The sequence below is a fragment of the Pelophylax lessonae genome, assembly GCF_965119305.1.
Source record: "Pelophylax lessonae genome assembly, chromosome: 5".
In the NCBI taxonomy this organism is placed as follows: domain Eukaryota; kingdom Metazoa; phylum Chordata; class Amphibia; order Anura; family Ranidae; genus Pelophylax; species Pelophylax lessonae.
Genome location: NC_138772.1, coordinates 308,613,550 through 308,638,473, shown reverse-complemented (window position 1 = coordinate 308,638,473; position 24,924 = coordinate 308,613,550). Strand labels below are relative to the sequence as shown.

At 39.0% G+C, this 24,924-nt stretch overlaps 1 protein-coding gene and 1 pseudogene across 2 annotated transcripts in view; both read right to left on the bottom strand.

Moving 5' to 3' along the window:
- The window catches only part of LOC309556963 (cadherin-6-like), a 567,199-nt gene that overhangs the window by 268,322 nt on the left and 273,953 nt on the right, over positions 1-24,924 (bottom strand). The window lies entirely within an intron of this gene.
- Positions 2,187-24,924, bottom strand: part of LOC309555604 — a 54,146-nt pseudogene continuing 31,408 nt past the window's right edge. Inside the window, exon 2 of the transcript in view lies at positions 2,187-2,905. The product of the transcript in view is annotated as an uncharacterized misc_RNA (transcript). The remainder of the gene's footprint in view (positions 2,906-24,924) is intronic.

Here is a 24,924-nt window from a genome sequence, read left to right as displayed (position 1 = left end):
CGCTTTAATCAAACAGCTTGATTTCTTAGTGTGTAGGCTCTTTAAACTATAATATGTACAAGTAAAAAGTTGGCCCAACATATCAGAAAGTAGACAGACATCAAAGGACCATCCAAATGCAAAAAGATCTTCTAACTGGCCAATTCTCAAACAGGAAACAGTGGACAACTGCCTCTACTCTATCAAAGCTCTTCCAAAGGCATCTAAGACATGGCATGCTAAAGCTGGCCATAGATGGACCAAGATTTGTTAGTTTGGCTGAATTACAATTCATCTATGGAAGTTCCTATTAGAGAGAAGCCAATCAAATGATCATCTCCTCTCAAACAGGACTGTTGGTAAATTGTAATTGGAACCTTTAGCCACTAGTCTGCAGCATTGATCAGTGTATTCTGAGAGTGGAGGAGTACCCAATGTCGGAAAAAAATTGCGTAGGGTGGAGAATTACTCCATCCACCACGATTGCGTGGATGGGGGAATCCTTTGTTTTAAATATGTTCCAAATATAGCCATCTTAAGACAATCCATCATACTGTGACATGTATTATTATTAATCTTTTGTCACAGATCACAATATAAAAAAGTTGAAAAGGTTTTGCAGTGGGTGTGTCTCATTTTGTTGATCAATTGACCAGGCAATGCTGCTTTAGGTCTAATTTACTGTACTTGTTTATTAGTGCTCTATTCATCCTGTTCAGTGAACACCAATTACAAATTACAATTAAAAACCAATACACCTTTTTTTGTAACAATTTACTTTATTATGTACTTAAAACCAAATGTTATGTACAATTTCTTTGTACGTACAATAAAATTGCCCAAGAAGACCCAAGTATAGAAGAAAACTGCAAACATTTTTTTTCACATTTTAGATATTGTTGCAGGAGGCCTCTAATGCAGATATCAATGGCTTTAAACATTTTTTACATGTTAGAACATTTTTAGGAGAACATTGTAATTTTGCAACATTGGGCCTATTTGGTAGCAAAATTTCAGTAATTTTACTCATACTGCCAGAACAAATGTAGAGACCAACAAAGGGTTTATTTAAAGGGTTTTTTGGTTATTAAGTCCTTCAACAGTAGTCTATATATCTATACACTAACTATCACAAAATAATAACGACACAAGTCCTATTTTTTAAATTAATAAGTTATTATTACAAAACTATGTTCAAACTGTTTTTACAAAACCTACTGCATTTATGTATTATAGCCATGCTCAGTTATGATAGTCCCAAAGGCAGTTCTTGTCTTTTGGTGGATGTACAGTTGAACTTTTGGCTGGAGTGCCATTTTTCGGACTCCCTTTTTTCTGTGGATGGTCTTTTCCTGTCATTTAAGGGGCTCCCTGTCTCCGGCTTCGGGCTCCCATGGATTAAACCTGGTAGCCCTCTCTTTGATTTTTTGACAGTTGTGCCAACTAGGATGAGAGAGGATGCTAACTGGGCTTAAAACTGTCTCCTGTTTAGTATCTTTTTCTTCATTCGTTGCTTTGCAGTCCTATTTGTACAGCAGCCATGCATTGATCACAGCTAGTATGATGGTGTGCCAGAAGATGTTAATGTACCAGAGGCGGGATTTCAAAGGAAACTTTTATTTTGCTGCAAATGAGTCCAACATATCCACACCGCCCATTAATTTGACACCCATAATGTAAGGCCTCTCAACTTCAACATATCTTTTGGTGGCTTTGTCCCAGCGTTGAATCTTCTCCACTGGTTCTGGGCCAGCAAAGGATGACACAAGTGTGACCTCCCTGTTGTCATGCCATTTCACTGCACAGATATTGTGGCTTGCCTCCACTCTGAAATGAAAGTTTCCTCTGCCCTTTTTCTTTAGGCTTTTCTCACCGTCAAGGTTACAGTTGGTAAGGCGTACCTATCTGGCTGTTCCAGTGTAATGAATTCCCTGGCTTAACAATCAGCGGGACACAGTTGAAATAGTTGTCTGCATAGATCTTGTAGTTATGACTTTGTGGAAGTGTGGAGGCCAGCTTCATCACAACATTCCCTGAAAACCCAAGTTCAGATCTAGCACGTATTCTGTTCACACTTCCTTGGTACACATCAAAGTCACACAGTATGCCAGAGATGCCTGTCCTTACTCACACCTTAAAACCCCAAGGATGTGGCTTGCCTTGTATGTATTGCTTGATGCTGCTACATTTCCCTCCAAAAATAATCTTTATTTCATCCACAGAGTTGTGTTCTTCTGGTACCACCTGCAGGTATTTATCCCAGAATGCATTAAGCCATGGTCTGAGTTTCCACAGTTTGTCTTTTTTTCCATCTCAGACACTGTCAAATTGTTTACAAAATGTAATGCTCGCAAGAGAGACTGGAATCTGTTCCATGACATCACATCTGAAACAGGGTTGTACTGCGTGTCTGTTTCCCAATACATACAGACTCCAGCCATTTGAACTACGCCCATCTTTAGATACATGCCAATCATTTGTTCTATTTCCTTTGTGTTGGTATTTATTGATGCTTCTTTTTCAAGAATGCTGTACTCATTGGTGTGATCTATTAGAGCCTGGATCATGTCTCCTGACACAAATCTACGGAAGTATTCAAATGGTGTGTTGAGGGAGACAGCATCATTAGTGATATCTTGACCAGAAAAATCAGTGTTGGGACTGATAAAATCCTTTTTCATCCAGTGATTCCTGTCACAGGACATGGTCTGTGTGTTAGAGGGGCTTGGTTTTGTTGGTGTGATGTCCACAAAATCATCAGATGGGCAATCATTTGTTTTTTTTATTTTCCTTTTCCAGTTCACAGGCAATTTCACATTCTTCTTCGTCACTAATATCAGTGTCCTCTAAATCCATCTCAAAGTCACTGCCCCATTTTGGATGGCATCAATGACAATGGTTTTGTGAATGATCAAAACCAATATTTCTATGGCATTTTTTTACCACATGGAGCCACCGAAAACTGCAAGGTGCACGGGCAAATTCTGCTACTCCTTAAACCCAAAGTTACAAGTATAATTACAACACAGACATAACAAGCTCAAAATCGAATATTATCAATGAATTCAACAATACCTTTATATATGCATGATCTAGACATAATGTTAATCACAGAAAAAATATTTCAGGCATTTTACCTACTTTATTCTTACTTTATCATGTCCATTTGTGTGTTTCAAGGCAAATTCACAGGTTGACTAACTTTATGTCCAGGTAAACATTCCAATTTACACATTTTACCATCCAATATCAGTGCTAGGCTGAACAATAGAACCTACTAATTATGTAAATTTGGTCTATAAGTGAAAAAAAAAAATGCCGGTTGTGACGGTATTTACCGTCACTGGAAGTAAAAAAACAGATACTTAATGGTTTTAATTGCTGGGACAGATGGGACAGTAATATCTGTCAGCAATATCTTCATATAGAAATTTGAAGATTTATTCCCACTTTACACTGGGAGACTTAGACTGTTATAGACCAATGCCATGAAGACTGCTTCCTAGATAATGTGTATTCTGTGTGCTTGACTGTGAGAGAGACACACAGACTGTCATTGACAGGCTTCCCTATAGTTTGTGTATTGAAATGGAATGTGGATTGGGTTCCACCCACTGGGGAACCTGCTACAAGGGATTTCTATGCTCTTCATACTCCCTTGGATAATCACTAAGCTCTTGTAAGAGCTTGTGTAAGAGCTTGTTCCTGCTTCACTCTCTGGGGAAAGAGAGGTTCACCCACGGGAACCTGGAGCCTTGTCGTAGGTCCAGGGTGGGTAGGAGACGGTGAGACCTCAACCAAGCTACGCGGTTTGTGGGGGTCTGATGTGGTTATGGAGTTTGGTGGAGTGCTTGGAGCCCATCGGGAAGCACTAGGAGCATCCGTCAACGGAGGTACCCGGTCGGGGTGCCGGTTGATCCGTTACACCGGTTAATTTTACTAAAGATAAAATTGATGTTGTAACATGATAAAAGAGGGCCTTAGAGGGTTAAAAAAAAAAAAAAGATGAACATATAGATAAAATAAAAAAAGACACATGCAAATTTGGTCTATAAAAAATTATTTTTAAACATCTTCTTTAAAAATGTGCTTTTTAAAGAATAACGTTTCTTCCTAACAAATTCATATTCTATGCAATTGTCCATGCATTATCCCTCTTTTTGTTTCAGCAATGAACTTTGTACGCTGAGCAAAACAGGCTTAATGGATCAGTGATTTGGCAAACTGTAACAATGTCTTTGTCCTCCAACTATTTTCAAAGGCTGCCTTGTTAATGTCAATTATAGTATAACTAGAGAAAATTTGTTCTAGATTTTTTTGTTCCTCAACATATAGCATAAAGAGAATTTAAATCATTAGTTTTAAATAGACACATTCAGTCTTTTACACATTGTTGTTAATCAGTTCATTACCTGCATGCAAACTTTAAGTCTCATATATGATCATTTATATTATCAAGGTTATTCTTCAGTTGTATATAACTAAAAAGTAAAATCCATCCAAAACTCATATTTCATTTTATTGCTTTTGCTGGAAGGGAAAAAACGCCTGGGAGTTTTTTTTTTTTTTTTTTTAAATATTGGGTACTTCCATTCTCTTAGCAGAATACCAAGGTTTAATAGCTCATTTAATCTAGGTGGTGTGTAGGGTACAAGAATACTTACCAAATCCCTTGCTCCAAAGGGCTTTTTCTATACTGTATGCTTGGTCTAATGAAGCTAATCCTCTTCGCCATTTGTCTGGTCGTGGCCTCACCACATCATAACTGAATTGTACCTGAGGACACTTATCCACAAATCAGTGATGGAGTGCAACAGCTGTTGGGACAACTTCAGGGGTCAGCTGATTATTTTACTACTGACTGTAGTTCAGCTTTACATTTTTTTTATATACATACAGTATATAAGGAAATTCACAAGAGATGCTAGAACACACAAAGGTAGGTGGGAATACCCATAGCTACCAGATTGACAAAGTAGGATTCTGGGATTATTGCTGATAGATATTGCTGTCAAAGCATCCTGAAACATTTAGGAAGCCAGAGGTTATTCAGCTCACCAGGCTGCTTCTTTTACTAAATTATCACTGTTTAAATGCATTGATTAAAACGTTTTGCCAATGGTACACAGGATGCCTCCAATTTACAAGTTGACCTCATTGCACTGTTTAATTGGGCAACTTTGTGGCAGATGAGGTTTAATGTTGATAAATGTAAAGTTATGCACTTTTGTTGGCTAAGAATATGCATGCATTATACATACTAGGAAGAGTACAACTGGGGGAATCAATGGTGGAGAAGAATCTGGCGGGTTTGGTAGATCATGAGCTTAAAAATAGCATGCAATACCAAGCTGCGGTTTCCAAATCAAGCAAAGTCCTTTTTTCAAAGTCTTAACAGAGGCATGGACTCCAGAGAGAGAGTTATTATTTTCCTCCTGTACAAATCATTAGTAAGACCTCATCTGGAATATGCAGTTCAGTTTTGGGCGCCAGTTCACAAAAAGGATATCAGGGAACTGGAGAAAGTGCAGAGAAGGGCAACCAAACTGATAAGAGGCATGGAGGAGTTTAGCTCCAAACAAAAACAAGGTGGATAAACCACCTATCTCCTGCGCTCAGGAAAGCCGACTCCTTGACTGCTCTGTCCACGGGACTTTCAAAATGGCGTCTTGGATGGCTAGGATCCTGCTGCCTAAAAGGACTGGGGCAGTCCAACAATACTGCAAACAAGAAACACAAAGAAAGGCGCATCGACCTAGCGCATTATCCTCAATTTGGGCTTTATTGTTAAAACATAAAAATGGCTACTCACAAGCAAAGGTATAAATCAATCACATCGGACTCAGCATCTTGAGTATCAAGAGTAGTCCACACAAATGTCCCTTGTCCCCACCAGGTGGCTCTGAGGAAGAGGCGTATGCCTTGAAACGCGTCAGCCGTCATCCTAATAGGACAAGGGACATTCGTGTGGACTACTCTTGATACTCAAGATTCTGAGTCCGATGTGATTGATTTATACCTTTGCTTGTGAGTAGCCATTTTTATGTTTTAACAATAAAGCCCATATTGAGGATAATGCGCTAGGTCGATGCGCCTTTCTTTGTGTTTCTTGTATGGAGGAGTTTAGCTATGAGGATAGATTAGAAGAACTGAATTTCTTCTCTCGTGAGAACTGGAGATTAAGGGGTAATATGATCAATATGTATAAGTGGCCCATATAGTGAACTTGATTTTAAGTTATTCTCTTTAAGGTCATCACAGATGACAAGAAGGCACTATTTACATCTAGAGGAAAAGAGATTTAATTTCCAAATACCTAAAGGTTTCTTCACAGTAAGAGCTGTGAAAATGTGGAATAGACTCTCTCAAGAGTTGGTTCTGTCCAGCTCAGTAGATTACTTTAGAAAAGGTCTGGATTATTTCCTAAATGTACATACAGTAATATAACAAGATACTAACATTTATAGGTAATAGTTGATCCAGGAAAGATCTGACTGCCTCTCAGGGGATCAGGAAGGATTTTTTATCCCCTGCTTGATCAACCGTGGGTATATGATTATGTATATGGGATTGTGTAATTTTTTTTCTTTTTTTCCCCCTTTTATTGGTTGACTTAGATGGACTTGTGTCTTTTTTCAACCTGACTAACTTTGTAACTATGTATAAATTAGATTATTATATATCTATAAAGCTTCTTAGCTGGGAAGCTATATGAAATGATATTGAAATACATGGCTAAGAGCATACTTAAAAAAAAAAACATCATAAAATGTACAGTGCACACCTGAAATAACTTACAAGAATTTGCTTTTACTACCATCTTGTATACATATTTAAATTGCCCTTTAAGTAAACCCATATTATTTTGGTCAAGGAAATGTAACACTATAGGTCTGCCCTGCATAAACTTTTATCTTGAAAACTAATGATGGCACTCTTGCTCAAAAAGGTACAGCTGATTGCCCTGAAGGGGGTACAGTAAAAAAATGTGATATAAAAATAATCTGATATTTCCACTTACAGATTATTTATAGCGGAGCCAAGGGAACTAGTCCAAAAGACTGAAGCATTATCAATCACATGTTCCCTTAGGCAGGGATTCCATCATTACCGGCATCGTTAGTGGTCACTGAAGAAAGCAGGTCTTGTACAGCTGGTGTTAAAAGAACCATAAAACAATAGGAACCTTAAGGAATTCCACATTTTTTCTTTAGTATACACTCAGAGCGGTTGATTTACTAAAATTGGAGAGTGCAAAATCTGGTGTAGCTGTGCATGGTAGCCAATCAGCATCTAATTTCAGCTTGATCAATTAAGCTTTGACAAAAAACTTGGAAGCTGATTGGTTTCTTTGCAGAGCTCCACCAGATTTTGCACCCTCTAGTTTTAGTAAATCAACTCCATATATTCTCATTCACAAAGGTGTGCCTTATTCAATTTTTTCTGTTTAAAAAGTAAATACACACAATATAATTATTTGAATTAAACAATTATTGAAAATTCTTAATGTGTAATCGATCATTTATTTGAAATTCCTATTTGAAGTCATTAGTACATATCAGTATTTTGTTGCCTAAAATCTGTTGGTTTAGTGCCTAAAGCCTAGTACACACGCAACGATTATCGGCCGACCGATCGTCCGTCTTTTGTCCAGAGTGGTGTTTTGTTGGTTGGAATGTGCCTAGACTGCACACGAATTTTCTCGCCCGACAAAATTCTACTTCAGAAGTGATGTCATGTGTTGGTTTGCTTTCTTTGTGTTCTTTCTTCTCTGAGCATGCCCAGTTTTGCTCATTAAATTTTTCCCTGTCAAAATCTGTACTGACTGCACGAAAATCGGCCGTGTTTTGACGGCGGACAAAAATTTTATAGCCTGCACACCAGATTTTTTTCGGCCAAAAAGTCGGAGTCGGTTGTCGGAAGCATCATACTAACAAGCCGAAAATCGGCAGATCGGTCGTCGGACGAAAATTCCCTGCCGATTTTCGACGCGTGTGTACAGGGCTTTAGACCATCCATAGATAGTTGTGTAGCCCTCAGCATGAAACATTTGACTGCACTACATCCACATATGTAAAGCCCTGTTAAACAACCCACTAAGTTTAAAATAGAAAAATAGAAATGAAAGGCAAAACATTTGTGTATAGAGAATATATATATATAAAAAAAAAAAATTATAAATCACATTCCCTCCTAAGGCCCCTTTCACACAGGGGAGTCCGTTTTTCTCAGCGGCGGATCGATCCGCCAATCCCCTGCTGAGCAGGCGGATGTGTGCAGAGACAGAGCTGTCAGGTCCCCGCTGTTCTCTATGGGGGAATCGGATGGGAACAGACCGTCTGTCTGTTCTCATCCGATCCCATCCGATCCGATCCGTTGGACAGATGGAAAATAGGGTTTCCATCCATCGAGATTTGAAGGATCGGATCAGATGTGACATGTCCGCTGACATCCATTTCCCCATAGAGACACATGGGGAACCTGTTCAGATCCGCCAAAAAAACGGACAGGCTGAACGGAACAGTCCACCTGTGTGAAAGGGGCCTAAGAGATAGGGGAGGAGAAGCAACAGTACACTGATCTATCTTTCAAGTAAAAGACTGTGTGTGTGTGGGGGGGGGGGGGGTGTCAGGACAAGTCTGATCATTGGAGGAGAGCAGACTGATTTTAAGGGAACTGACCACGGTGTGTTCCCCTGCTTAGAGTGGTCAGTTTTTTAACAGGAAGGCAGGGTGACTGACAGAATCACCAGGGATTTCACACATGGGAGATCAGGATGGGATTTCGCACAAGGGAAGAGAGGAGATCAGGATGGGATTTCGCACAAAGGAGGAAAGGAGAACAGGGTACTTTTTTTTATACAAGTACATGGTACAGAAGATACATAGCATAATGAAATGCTGGAGTAACAAACACTTGTAAGTGATCATGTAATTTTTGATTTTTGCTCTATCTTCTCTTACCTCACAATAACTTTTTAAAGTGGAACTAAACTCTCTCAATCAAAATTAACTATTTTTAATCCTTATACTGCTAGAATTACTAAATAGATAGAAATACATATTATATTTATTTGTTTTAATGTTTTTTTTTATTTATTTATTTTTTTACATTTCTTCAGTTGCTTACTATATTCTGGTCTAGGCCAAAGTATCATATATCCCATATGCTCTCATGGGCATTTTTTTTTTTCTTTTATCTGGAGGAGGGGAGCAGAGGCTTTCTCAGCTAAGCACACCCTTCTGCCTGCATGCCTGAGCTAAGGGCAGATGGACTGCAGGAAGTTAATGCATGCAGACATGGTCGGAAGGGTGAGTTTTGAAGTTCATTTGGATATTAAAAATGAATTAAAAAGCGTTTTCAGTGTGTGGTTCACAGATACAGTTATGTTCCGTTTTATGAAGTCCTTTAATGTTCTAGTTTTTTTTTTTGTTTAGATCATCTGAGTACCCACCCCCCCTCCCCTCCCCAACCCCCCTCCAAGCTGCCTTATTACATTCAGGCAGGTTTACATGGCTACAATTGTTTTACAAGTCTGTAGCAAATGGTTTGCTTATGCAGAAAGGTCCTTAAAAAATAATATATGCGACCTAAGCCTAAGAGTGAGATCACACTTACTGTATTACATGTAATACATTAAACTTTATGAATTTAGTTATTTCTGACTGTAGAATGCTAGGCACATATTTTTTCACTTGGAATACAAACATGGGTTTTCAAATATCATCTATTCTGTACATCTATAGCGTGAAAAAGATCTGCTTTAGATTCAATATGAATTTCATGAGTTTGGATGTCCTGAACTGAATCCAAATTTCAATGTTGCTTTTAGCAATGTGGAATTACAAAAAGACCCTCTTACTGTATGACATGTAATATATTAAACTTTATTAATGTAGTTATTTCTGGCTATAGAATGCTAGGCACTCATTTTTCTCTTGCTATACAAACATAGATTGTCAAATCCTGTCTATTCTGTACATCTACACCGTCAATGAGTTCTGCATTAGATTCAGTATGAATTTCATGAATTTGGATGTCTTGAACTGAATCCAAATTTTAGTGTTGCTTTCAGCAGTTCAGAAATAATAAAAGGTTTCTGGGAAAAGGAACCGAAGGCTGCTTCAAATATTGTTTTTGTCCTTTTTTATGCTTCCTCTGTTGCATGAACACCCTTAACTTCATTATTGACTTCAATGGGACTTCCAGTTAAAAAAATTCAAAATTTTGGGGGCCCCACACTTTGGAACAGTTTCTCTGAACCACAAATAATTGAAAAAAAAGCTGGATATGTTTCAAAATGCACAGAAAAAATACCTGCCTGTTGATTATTATAAGTAATAACACAACAACTGTGATATGGGGGATGTTTAGCTCTTGCGGTAGATGCGTTTGTAAAGAGTCCAAGTCAGACAGGAACTATAGTTAAGAGCTTGGCCACTTTTATTAAATGAAAAGCTCAGCTATGAGGAAAGATTAGAGGAACTGGTTATATTATCTTAAAGGGTGAAACGATTAACATGTATAAATAAATAAGCGGTCCATATGGTGAACATGGTGCCAAATGATTCACTTTAAGGTCATCACAAAGGACAAGGGGGCACACTTCACATCTGGAGGAAAGGAGATTTTATCTCCAAATACGAAAAGGCTTCTTTACAGTAAGAGCTGTGAAAATGTGGAATAGACTCCCCCAAGAGCTGGTTCTATCCAGCTCAGTAGATTGCTTTAAAAAAGGCCTGGATTCTTTCCTAGGCGTATATAATATAACTGATACTAATATGTATAGGTAAAGTTGATCCAGGAAATATCCAATTGCCTCTCAGGGGATCAGGAAGGAATTATTTTTCCCTGCTGGATTTTGCTGTTTTTTTTTGTTTGCCTTCCTCTGGATCAACTGTGGGTTGAGGATTGTATATTTAGGATTGTAAATATATATATTTTTTTCTTTTACTGGTTGAACTGGATGGACTTGTGTCTTTTTTCAACCAGACTAACAATGTAACTGTTAAACACACATTGAAAAGTTTATTACTGTTTTTTAATGCTCACCCAGCCTATGGTTGCAGCAACTCACTGCATTGGGCCCACGCCTGGCCTCTAAATAGGGCTCTTCCAGCACCCTGGGCTCTCCCACTTAGAAACACAGGACTCCCTCCAGCCCCCTCTGTGAACTTGCTAATCACCTCATCTTTCTTGTTCTCTCTGGACATGCGTAGCTGCCCTGACTTTCCCAGTCCTATGGGCAAGAAGTCCCCTCAACATAGGGTCTCGTCTCCCGAGCAGGTCACCCCTCCTGGCTGGAGCACACCGCTATTATCACACAGAGACTATTTCCGAAAGGCAACAACTGCCCTGAGTCCTCATCTGATTTGGTTTATACTGAGTGTGTGCACCTAGACACACACACAATCTGTAGAACTTGAGGAAAACCTGGACACATTATTGAAGGTTCCTTCCCTCTAAAGACTCCTTGGAACCTTCAAACTCCAGGCCCCGATCCAGGACTACCAAACCCAAAGAAAACGTAAAATAGCTTTCTCTGCTCACAGAAAACACACTGGAGCGTCTCCATTTTCCAACCATTACCTAGATTCACGTAGTGGCAGGGCCTTGCACTGTCACACACCATACAGTGTTGATCCAGGAAATATCTAGTTGTCTTAGGGAATCAGGAAAGAGTTTTTATCCCCTGTTAGAGCAAACTGGAACACATATTATAAGGGTTTTTTTTTTTGCATTCCTCAGGATCAACCATGGACCTGGGGTTGTGTATGCAAGTTTTCAAATTTTTCAATTTTTTATGTTTTTTTTGATTGATTGATTGAACCTGATAGACTTCATATTTTTTTCAACCTAAATATGTAACCAACCAAATAGATATGTAACTTTTCAGAAGTTTGGTTATCTTATTACCCTGACTTACCATCTCTCAATATGATTATGTCAATTGGGCTAGGCCAAATTTCCTCCCCCGATGACATCCCTCCACCCCCCCCCCTCTTTTCCTGATTTTCTTCCCCTCTCTTTTTTCCTGTCCCCCTCATGAGTTCACTACACTTTTGATGCTATATCCCGGGAAAGATGCACTGCTACAGGGACAACTATGGTTACCAATTTCCTGTAGAGGTTATGTATTGATCTTTCAATACCCATGATCCTCCCGTAGTTCCTACCCTGTTCACGGTTCCTTTGGTTCAAGTTGTACTCTTCCTGTATTAACCAGTTGTTATACAGATGGACTGCTCTTCATTGGACAACAGGAGTGTCTCCTTACCCCCTGTAGGCACAGCTAGCTCCCTGTATGGGGTGTCTTGGGGTGTGTAGCAGCACTATCATCGACCCTTCCATCCCTTCCTAACAACCTTTTTGATGTTTTTTTCTTCTCACTCAGTCTTCATGTACCATTTACTATTGTTTATGCAATTGTATGTTTTCTCGATACTACTGTATTCAGTACCACATGTTGTATTTTGTTGTTCATTTTTTTTGGATGTTTTTTGATGCACATGTTAATAAAATAGTTTGAACAGAAGTTTGGTCATCTTTAAAAACATGTAACTTTTAGAGCCCATTCACACTGCCGCGACTTGTCAGCCTGACAAGAGGTGGTCGGTCGCGGTCCATTGAGTAGTACAGGACCTGTTCTAAGAGGAGCGACACAAGTCGCTCCGACTTAGAAAAAGGGTCCTGTACTACTTTGGGGTGACCTCGGAGCGACTTGCATAGACTTCCATTATGTGAAGTCCCTGCAAGTCGCGCCGAAGTCGCGGTGCACAGCGGTGCACGCGACTTCACAGGTCGCCCCCCGAAGTCGTGTCGCCTCAGTGTGAACCGGCTCTTAACTCTTGACTATGCATTTTTGAAGCATCATATACGTTTAGTCTGGGTGATTACCATTATCAATTTGCTATACCTTCAAGAGATTTACAGCTTGGAAAGAGCAGATGGGGAGCGTGTTCATACAAAGATGCATGTTGATGCACAGTGCTAAAAAGTAACACACATGCCACAAGACCATGGTGCACCGTAGATATCTTAAGCGCTAAAAGCGCCTGTCTAGCAGCATTTAAAACAAAAGTAACCATAAATACACTTAGTTAAAGAAAAGAAAAAACACCATTAAGCTAGACAGCCTATACTAAGTGTACAATAAAAAAAAAGAAAACTAAAGTGAAAGCCAAACAGAGACAGATACTGGTGTTAAAATCTGTTTGGGGCCTTGAACTGTCTTCCAAGGGCACACAGATGAGCAATAGAACAATGCATGCACAGTGCTCAGTGTTAGAGAGCGGGAAAACTGCTTTCGATGTCTGTCATCTAATTTAAATTATGATGACTTCAGCAGCAGTTAACAGAATATCTTCGCTGGGGGAGCACTCAGGAGCAAGGATAGAAAGCAATCCAATCTGGTTGAAAAAATAAAGATATCCGTGATAGGATGTTAAATAAAACATCATGCCTTCTCAGCAGGTAGCAGGCTCTTTACTACTCCCTGGGGTATAAGTTGGTAGGTAAACTTGCATCCTTTGCTTGCTGACAGATGACCCCTTGATATTTTAAGTGCTTGAAGCTGATAGACCTCTGTATGACTTGCTTTGTACTAGATACATCATCCGCTTTCTATCATCATACTGAATTCTATAAATCACTATGGGCTATGCCGCAGGGAGCCATCGGGAGAAAAATTTATGTTTATAAGTTCCCACTAACCCAGGATAATCTCAGGAGTGGCAAAACAGATGAAAACTGAGTTATTTCCTAGAATCCTACAGAGGGAAGAAATGTTGCCTTTATTTACAAAAGGACCCTCTTACCGTATGACATGTAATACATTAAACTTTATTAATGTAGTTATTTCTGGCTATAGCATGCTAGGCACACATTTTTTTTCCACTTGGAATACAAACATTGGTTTTCAAATCTCGTCTATCCTGTACATCTACACCGTGAATGAGATCTGCTTGTGAGGCTGCGAGGAAAAACAACGCTACCATAGAAAATGGAGAAAAAGCAAGACAGGAAGTTAAATGTCACACAAAAATGAACACGTATAACTATTTTAAAACAACCATTTTATTTCAAGGTTGCCATAGTAACAGTCTGATTTTGTTGTACAGGGTGCGAAAAAAAAAAAATGACACACTCTCAGTGATGATTTGTCAAGAGTTTCTTCCAAAAACACACTGTTATTATTGATTATGTAAAAAATGTAAAAAATGTAGTTACATTATGAGCTCCTTTATCCCTGCCACCCGTGACTTTGCTCTGCTTTAATTGGCAAAAGCATTAGAAGCTCAATGAGCTGTGAGCATAAAATTAACATTAGGACAAACATTACATAAGCTCTGCTGTTGCAGCAGTTGGTGGGGATAATTTCAAGGCAATCACAAGAGTAAGATGCCCTCATATCAAATATTTTTTTCAGCAGAACTGCTAGATCCTTTTATCTATCTATTCAAGGTGTTTTCAACTGATAATAAGATCCTGGTGGTAGGAGGGGGCATATTTATAAAGTGGTGAATATGATTTTCTCCAATCAATCACTGGTGGTTAATCAATCACTTATTTAAAACACATTCCAAAAGATCCACCTGCAGTAAATATTTATACAGCTCAGATAGCACTATAGCAAATATTGTCAATATTTAACATTATATGACTCCTTAAGAGTCGGTTCACACTGGGGCGGTACGACTCTGTCCTACTTCGGGGCGACTTGTGCATTCCCATGCACCACGACTTCGGAGCGACTTGCATGGACTTCACATAATGGAAGTCTATGCAAGTCGCTCAGAGGTCGCCCCGAAGTAGTACAGGACCCTTTTTTTAAGTCAGAGTGACTTGTGTCGCTCCTATTAGAACGGGTCCTGTAGCAGTCAATGGACCGCGAGGGAGCGCGACTTGTCAGGCTGACAAGTCGCCTCACAAGTCGCGCTAATGTGAATCGAAACTAAAGCAAAAAAATTGGTAACTGTATATGTTTATCTGATATCCTCTTTTTTATGCATTTCAGTAAACACACATTCCTTGATATTGCATTATCCCATGCCCCTGACGAAGCGGATTCACCGCGAAACATGTTGGGTATTGGGCACATGCTCACTAGGGGTCCCAGTGATTGAACTCACTATACTGAGTCATTAACTGTGTTTTCCCCTGGTGTGGATTGCCAATCAAGCGATTTAATGTTATATGGCCTTTTTGATGTGTTTATCATTACATGTTTTATTGTTATGATTTATGCTCTTCTTCTTCTGTATGTGTATTTTTAATTTAATACTGTAATAAAAATTGTTTATTTTTTTACATTGGTCTATGTAGTACTATTGGTCTAAGACAGTACCATTAAAATCCCGCTCCTGGCCCCATATTACGCTCCCCTTTTCTGCAGTAAATATTTGGTGAATGTCAAATTCACTGCTTTATGAATAGACCCCACTCACGAGGTCTTCCTTCAGTCCTGCTTGTTTTCCCCTGACCATAACCATAGTTTACTGCTGTAGATGTTTAGAAGCAGAAAAAACCTCATCACTTGTGCATTAAAGAGAGGATAGTTTTGGCATTTAGTTTTGGCATTTATCACTTGAGCACTGTAAGTGAGAGAACATCTTGACAGCTGCGCTCTAAGAAAAGATCATCTTTTACAGAGCTTTGTCTCATCCCATTGGGGTCTAGGTGCATTTTATATGCATTATAAAAAAAAATGGTATTTTCTTGGAGTGCAGCCGTATGGATGTTCTCTTACTCACAGTGTTCAGTGCGACGTGCTGGGCTTTGCACCTGAGTGGGATCTTGCCATGCAGACTGACCTAGTGTAGTGTTGCTGTATTTAGCGTTTGAGCATTTATTTCAATGGTCAGAATAAATTAATATTCTAGCTAATGAAATAAATAAACACCCAGGCACTTGACCCGCCTAAACGCATTTGCAAAAATATGGCTTAGGCACGTTTTTGAAGCTGCTTTTAACTTGCCAGGAGAAAATAATTTTGCAAAAACCCCAGTGTGCATGGGGCTTACAGTAATTTGCCTATTAGCCTTAAAAAAAGACAGAAATTAATAAAAATACTCGCCCTACATAGACTTTAATGGGATTGTTGTTTAAGTTGAGGTTTGCTACATTTTAACCAAGATGCATCAAACTCTTATCCAAAGGACCCTGAGCAGATTTACCAATCACTTGTGTTCACCAGTTGATTTATTACACATTAGAGTCTGCAAGAAATATACTTATGATGAAGAAAACATTACCTTAAACCTAGATCATAACTTCCAATAAAAAGCCTAGCCTAGTTTACAATATACACTCACCGGCCACTATTAAGTACACATTTCTAGTAGCGGGTTGGACCCCCTTTTGTCTTCGGAACTGCCATAATTCTTCATGGCATAGATACAACAAGGTGTTGGAAACATTCCTTAGAGATTTTAGTCTATATTGACATGATAAAATCACGCAGTTTCTGCAGATTTGTTGGCTGCACATCCATGATGTGAATCTCCCATTCAACCACTTCCCAAAGGTGCTCTATTGGATTGAGATCTGGTGACTGTGGAGGCCTTTGGAGTACAGTAAACTCATTGTCATGTTCAAGAAACCAGTTTGAAATGATTTGAGCTTTGTGTCATGGTGCATTACCCTGCTGGAAGTAGCAATAAGAGGATGGGTACACTGTAGTCATAAAGGGATGGACATGGTCAGCAACAATACTCAGGTAGGCCATGGCGTTTAAACAATACTCAGTTGGTACTAAGGAGCCCAAAGTGTGCCAAGAAAATATCCCCCACACCATTACACCACCACCAGCCTGAACAATTGATACAAGGCACGATGGGTCTATGCTTACGCCAAATTCTGACCTTACCATCTAAATGTCACAGCGGAAATCCAGACTCATCAGATTAGACAACGTTTTTCCAATCTTCTATTGTCCAATTTTGGTGAGCCTGTGCGAATTGTAGCCTCAGTCTCCTGTTCTTAGATGACAGGAGTGGCACCCGGAGAGGTCTTCTGCTGCTGTAGTCCATCTTCTTAAACGTTTGATTTGCTGTGCTCTCAGAGATGGTATTCTGCATGCTTTGTACATGATTTTTTGAGTTTCTGTTGCTTTCTATCATTTCAAACCAGTCTGCCCATTCTCCTCTGACCTCTTACATCAACAGAGCATTTTCGTCCACACAACTGCCGCTCACTGGATACTTTCTCTTTTTCTGACTATTCTCAGTAAACCCTAGAGATGGTTGTGTGTGAAATTCCCAGTAGATCAGCAGTTTTTGAAATACTTAGACCAGCCCATCTGGCACTAACATCCATACCACGTTCAAAGTCACTTAAATCCCCTTTCTTCCCCATTCTGATGCTTGGTTTGAACTTCACCAAGTCGTCTTCACCACGTTTAGATGCAAAAATGCATTGAGTTGCTGCCATGTGATTGGCTGATTAGAAATTTGTGTTAGAAAACAATTGAACAGGTTTACCTAATAAAGTGGCCAGTGAGTGTATGTCAATAGCATTGCTGCTGCAGACCAGACAGTTTAAATCTAGGCTGCCACAGCAAAGAAAAGAGAAGGACCAGGAAATTAGCTTTGTCCAGTTTAGAGATGAACTCCACTCCTAATCTGCACAGGATAAAACAAAAAATAAAACGGCTTACAGTTTTCGAACCCACTCTATTGGCCCGTTCACACTATGTGCAGTTACCTGTGTTCTTCCTCATGGATAAATATAGGTACCTGCAATGACACACAAGAAATGACATGCCCCACACCACCCCCTGCTGCACAGCTCTGTAGTTAAAGAAGCTGGTGCCTGTCCTCCAAACTACAGTCCAGTGTGCAGGCATCAGCGTTTTGGGCTACGAGCTAGTGCTAATGAGCCCTTAGTCCTACCTTGACACAATGTAGTGAATCATTATAAATGGTACAAAACCCAACCCAGGAATCATCTACAAATGTCAGCCATGTAACTTTGAGCTTTAAAAATTATATCAAAGTGTTAAAAACAATCTCAACATGTTTGTAGTGGGATAACGAGATAATGAGATGTGGGATATACATTCTTTATACATGTACAGACTATTATATTCATAAAAATGTCCATATAACTTATATATTGTCTATATAAAGTTGCATGTACTGAAATGTAAGCACAAACCATATATAAAAAGAACCTGTTGGTAGAGCATTGATTTCCCCAAACATCTTCCCATACAATTAAATTACATAGTTACATAGTTACATAGTAGGTGAGGTTGAATAAAGACAATAGTCCATCCAGTTCAACCTGTGTAGGTGTGTGTGGCTGTAATCATCTCACATACCCCTGAATGTTCTGATCCTTGAGATGTACATCTAAGAGTCTTTTGAAAGCCACCATACTACCCACAGAAACCACCTCTTGTGGTAGAGAATTCCACAAACTTGTAGCCCTAACAGTAAAGAACCCCCCACGTTGCCTGAGGTTAAAATGCTTCTCCTCTAATCGCATTGTATGCCCTCGAGTCCTCATGCAATCCCTTCAACTGAACAGCTTTTTTTCTAAGCTGAGATCCCCATTGAGATATTTATAAATTGCTATCATGTCCCCCCTCAGGTGTCTCTTCTCCAGGGAGAATAAATCAAGCGATTGCAGACGCTCTTCATAATTAAGGTCCTCCAATCCCCTAATCAGTTTAGTTGCCCTTCTCTGGACTCTCTCCAGCTCCAACACATGTACATTTGTACATTTAACATACGTTATGCTTGTTATTCTCCTATAAAAGCCTCCCTTATGTAGAAAATATAAAGTTATAATGCAGTACACAAAGATCAGTGGGCTGAATGAAAGAAGAACTGAGGAGCTTGCTGTACTAACAATGTGATGTTAGTACAGTGACCTCCCTGCTGAGCTATTGTGTTCTGACAGGGGGATTGTGGGTCAGCGCTCTCAGCCATTGGCTGCTAACAATAATTGGATGCTAATCAGCTGCTGGTTTTCCAGCATGCCATTCCACAGAAGCCGGACATTAGGCTGGCTTGTGTAGGACAGGCTGCTATACACACTGGCCGAATGTTAGCCTGTTTCTGTTGAACTGTCTGATATCGGCTAATATTGGGCCTGGGTGCACCAACCTTAAGACTGCTGTTGGGTGCCACCATCTGTGATGCAATGTCATCTGCCCCAGCAGACTTAGAGCTGTCACTCAAGAGACATCTTTACTATTTCTCTATGGTCCTCCCCCAGCAGCTACATAAAAGGTTACATAGGAAGGTGACAGAAGGGGAATTGGAGCTTGGTTTAGCATAGACAGTAGTTAGACACTTTCAGAAGAGGAGAGGACAATGACATAGCAGGAGGGAGGTGCCAACAATCGTTGTGTGTGTACGAGGCATAAGACTGAGAAGAGAAGGAATTTCAAATCTGAAGATCGCTGGACTGGCTGTATGGACACTGACAGCTCAGCATCCCTGAAGGTAAGTACAGCACAATGGGGCGGGGGGTGGGGGGGGTGGTAGCGTGGACAGAGTCAATTAACACTTTCATTTTTTCCCATTAGGTGAACTAACACTAAGGATTGCTCCACAGGTCTAAACCCAAGCATCCAAATTTCAACAGCTCAGGGCTAAATATGACCGAACCATTCATTTACCATTTTTTTGTAGACATGCAATATTGTACAAATTCTATGTAAATCCGGTCAAGCTCAGCATAGAACCCAGACTCCAGCAACAAAAGACCACAAAACTTATAAATATTTTTAACTCACTACTTAGGGAACTGACAAGCTGATGTAATCTGAAAAAACTTCTCTTGAGCGCACTGATGTGTCCCAAGATCTAAAGACATTTAATAAAAGAATTTAACAAATTAGATATAATAAAAAAAAAAATGAAATAAAAAACGTTTTCCGATGGGGAATGAAAAAAAGGAACATTTCCTGGGGTATTTTTACGAATGCAATTCATCTAGTACATCTCAGCAAGTTAAAAAACCTACATGGATAGGGACATCATAAGCTTCCCTGCTCTTCATTCCTAGGAGACTAGAGTGGTAAAAAGGCATTTTCTAAAGAACATGTATTGGTTCTGGTGGCTATATCTAAAACAGTGTACAAGTCTAAGAACAGCTACATCACTGAGACTAGGTAGTGATCAAATCGAGCCCCAGGCAATAGCAGGTGAGATGTCCTTAGGCTACAACCGGAAAACAGACTACTGAAGGAGAGCCCTAAAGCAATGAAGTTACACAAGTAAATTAAAGTTGAGCATTGTTAATATCACAGAGGAAGATTAAAGGGTGTCGTATGTGGCTAATGATTGACAGCTAATATTTATGTCCAGTAACTGTGTGATGGTCTGAATAAACCATTCAATTAAGAAAGAGCTTGCAGCTGAAAACTACAGCCCATGACTCAACTAAAAGGAAGAGAAAAAAAAAGTTGTACCTTTCAGAAAAGACTTACACATAATTATTTAACAACTTAGATAATGCTCTAACCCTCAAGTGTTGACCCTCGGGTTTCAAACTAAATTGATGCTGGGGAGGAAGTCATCAGAGATAGCTTGTTTGTTATGACTCTCATTACCATTGACTAGGGTACACAGGTACTTAAATATAGTACTTAAATATATAAATCATGTTTTATAAGTAGACAGTATACTGTAAAAAAAAACAAAAAAAATAGGAAAAATACACATAACCGTAAAAAAATGTAAATTCAATAATGTTTAGGCCATGCAGAATTTTTATTATTATACAATATTTTCTAATTGTTATAATTTAAAATTATTGTTTTTAAATGTATTACGCTATAAATTAATTTATTGATTTTGTTTTTTAAAAGTTAAAACTAACAAATGTTATCACCCTGGTTATTGCCTCTTAAAGTACAGTTTCCTTCCGTCTAGTGATTATTATGAGATTCTTTGACCTGTCTATTCACATTCAACAGAACCTATTTTGTGTATTTATTCTTCATGGTCCATGCATTTAGAGGGATGGGACGTATCATTGTCCTTCATACTTTTTTCCTATGAAGTATCCCTCTTTCTATTCTCAGAAAGCTGGAAGGTATATTCCTGTAGTGATTATAAACTGATATACAAAATCCCTACCTAAGTAATTCAACCTAAATAGGTCTTAATACCTTGCCATCACCACCCCAGGCTATTTAAGAGAATCTAAATGCTGAGACTCAGTGGTGGGCATTTCAATCATGTGACCAATGCATGTAGTACCTCTTAACCACTTGCCGACAGCCGCAAGTACATATACTGCGGCGGTCAGCCCCTCACAGGCAAAGTGACGTATATATATACGTCACTAGCCTGTGAGACTCTGGGGAGCGAGAGTGCGCCGCCGGAGGCACGGACCCCCCCGCGCGTGTGACCGGCGGACCCGATGTCCGCAGGTCACTCTGCGATCGTCGCTGCAGAAGGAGAAAGTCAGGCGGCTAGTGTAAACAAGCCGCCTGTCATTCTCCCCTGTGTAGAAACAAAGATCATACGGTTCTACTATGTAGGACCGTTGATCATTGTTCCTACAGCTCAAGCCACAGCCAATCACAGTTAGAATCATGCCCCTAGGGACACACACAGCCCCTCCCTCTCAAATAAAGTTACCCCTTCACTGCCAGTGTAATTTTACAGTAACAGTGCATATGTATAGCACTGATTACTGTAGAAATGTCACTGGTAACCCCAAAAGTGTCAAAAATGTCAGTAAAGGGTCCGATCTGTCCGCCGCAATGTCTCAGTACCGCAAAAAAAATTGCAGATCGCCGCCATTACGCGTTAAAAAAAAAACAACAAAAATGACAAAAATCTTTCCCTTTGTTAGTAAACGCGATAACTTTTGCGCAAACCAATCAAAATACGCTTTTTTGCGATTTTTTTTACCAAACATATGTAGCATAAAACAAATTGGCTGAAAATGTTAAAAATTTTTGATTTTTACATTTTTTTGGGGGGGGGGGGAATTTCATTGAAAAAAATGTGAAAAATATTGTTATTTTTGCAAAATTTACGTTTTTTTTTTTTTGTTTATAGCGCATGATCAAAAAATCGCACAGGTGATCAAATACACCAAAAGAAAGCTCTGTTTTTGGGAAAAAAAGGACGTCAAATTTGTTTAGGTACAGCATCGCACGACCGCGCAATTGTCTGTTAAAGTCACGCAGTGCTGAATCGCAAAATACCCCCTGGTCAGGAAGGGGGTAAAATCTTCCGAGGCTTAAGTGGTTAATGTAGTACCTCTATGACCATGTCTGCTGCAGCTATACGCCCCTGAGGAAGCGACGGCGAAACATGTTGGGCGCTGTTTTGTGGATAATAGCCGGTGTACCATCCGGCCAAGTCATTTAGAGTTACCTGTGACATAATATGTTCATGGTCTATATACATTTATAAACATCTTCAATTAGTACATCTGTATGTTTTTTCTTTTCTTGTTGGTTTTATATCTATATTTAATAAAAATGTATTGATTTTATATTTTCTTGACGAGCACTGATTATTATTCGGTACCTTTAAAGTCCCACCTTTATTCTCAAGCCCTCTCTTGCTCTTACCACTACGGTGGCTGCTCTGGATAACCAGAGCAATGTCAATATTTATCATAGTATAGGGACGTCGGTACCATTTTGTATTTCATACTTACTCTCTATACCCTCATAGACACACTTCAAATTTTCATGTGACCGATGCGATTGATTGTCACAGTGGTCACTGAACTCAGAAGCTCAAAATCGCAAGTATGCATCACGAGCTTCCCGTGACATTTTAGTTATTATGCTGGGAGCACATAGTGAGCCCGCTCTCAGCACAGAAAACCATTCCCCATGGATGCATATATGCGGCCACTTGTCTTAAAAGCCCACCTGCCCAGTGGCAGCATATATGCATAGTGCTGGCGAGAACTGGTTAACACTGTGAAAAGGCCCCTCCCCACTTGAATTAATGCATTCTTTACTGGTCGCTCTCAACACTGTCCTGCAGAGTGTCTTCCCTCTACTCTCTCTTTCTATCATAGCCATATTTCACTTCTACCTCCTCTCCTTCATTTTGGCAACGTGGGTGTGCTGACTTAACAAACACGTTTGATGATATGCTTGCTTGGCTATTTATTATAATGTATAAAAAAATACTAGTCTGTCCTCATCTGTTTAAATCACTTAATTATATTTTAAATTAACTTCATTTTTAACACATGAAACATACACATAGTTAAACTAGAAATATAGGCAAAACTTCTCTTTTCATTGTGGATAGAGTAAGGGATGGTTATAACTCATATCAGATTTTTTTTTCTCCCATTGTGGATATTTCCCTTCACTTCCTGTCCCTTAGCCAAAACAGGAAGTGAGAGGAAATCCCTGCAAATTAAGGGAATTCCTTGGGGTTCCCCAGGGTCACCAGACCTGCTGTTCCTTTTAGAATATTTCCCTGCTACTTTTCTGGGGACGACCCAGAAATGTGATATTTTCTTTTCTTTTTTCTTTTGATGATAATGGTAAACAGGTCAAATAGCGAGGATGAATCTCCTTAAAGTTAGCACAGGCAGCATAAAAAAAAAAACTGAGTTTTTTTTTGAGTGTTCTAATCCCTCTCTGCTCTATCTAAATTTAAAAAAGTTAAATCAACTTTCAGCTGCTGGACAGCTACTTTTTTAATAGGGTATTGGCAAAATATAAATAGGAGATCTACTCTATCTATCTATCTATCTATCTATCTATCTATCTATCTATCTATCTATCTATCTATCTATCTATCTATCTATCTATCTATCTATCTATCTATCTATCTATCTATCTATCTATCTATCTATCTATCTATCTATCTATCTATCTATCTATCTATCTATCCATCTATCCATCTATCCATCTATCCATCTATCTATCTATCTATCTATCTATCTATCTATCTATCTATCTATCTATCTATCTATCTATCTATCTATCTATCTATCTATCTATCTATCTATCTATCTATCTATCTATCTATCTATCTATCTATCCATCTATCTATCGATCAATCTATTGAAAGTGGTTTGGAGGGCTCCCAAAAATGATGTACTGGATTTAACTGGTTATCTGCAGTAGTCTGCAAATTCAACTTTCAGCTGCTGGACAGCTACTTTTGAAACAGGATTTGTGTAAAAGAAAGTATAAATAGGAGAGCCTACGAACCAAAGCATCTATCATCCACTATCTATCTATCTTGTTTAGCACCTTCCTCCACCCCCTCAAAAGCTTGATTTGAGATATAATGGACAACTATGGAATACTCCTGAGAAGCCACTGTTGTTTAGAGAGCTCTCGAAAATGATGAAATAGGTTTTACTGCATAACTCAAAAAGAGGATGGATAAGTTAACAAGGTACTGAAGAGGATGAAAGGATAAATGAGGGCATCTAATAACTGAATGATTACATTTGGATAAAGAACATACACTATATATATATATATATATATATATATATATATATATATATACACACACACACACACTATATTACCAAAAGTAAAGTATTGGGACGGAAAAAATGGAAAGAAGGAGTTGCATATATGGCTCAAACGCTGGTAATTGGTTAAAAGAAATTTACTTTATTGAAGAGGATCAAGATAAAATTATACACAATACAAAATAACTTTCAAAAAAGGAAAAGTGACATGAATTAAAACACATACATGTATGTAAGAGGTCCGCCTTGATAGCAACAAGGTACCTCACTCAAACTCCACCCACCTACCGAAATTCCCTAAGTATTATTGAATGTAGATGGTACCCATCTTAACACTTAATGGCCGCCTTGTGCTTGGTACAGTTCATAAGTTAATTCACATATGATCAGCCTTGAATCTCAGTATATAATGATATTATGATATTATTGAGAACATTAATTGGCACAAGACAGGATGGAAAGGGGGGATCAAAAGAAGACAATGGGAGATGAATAATATTATTC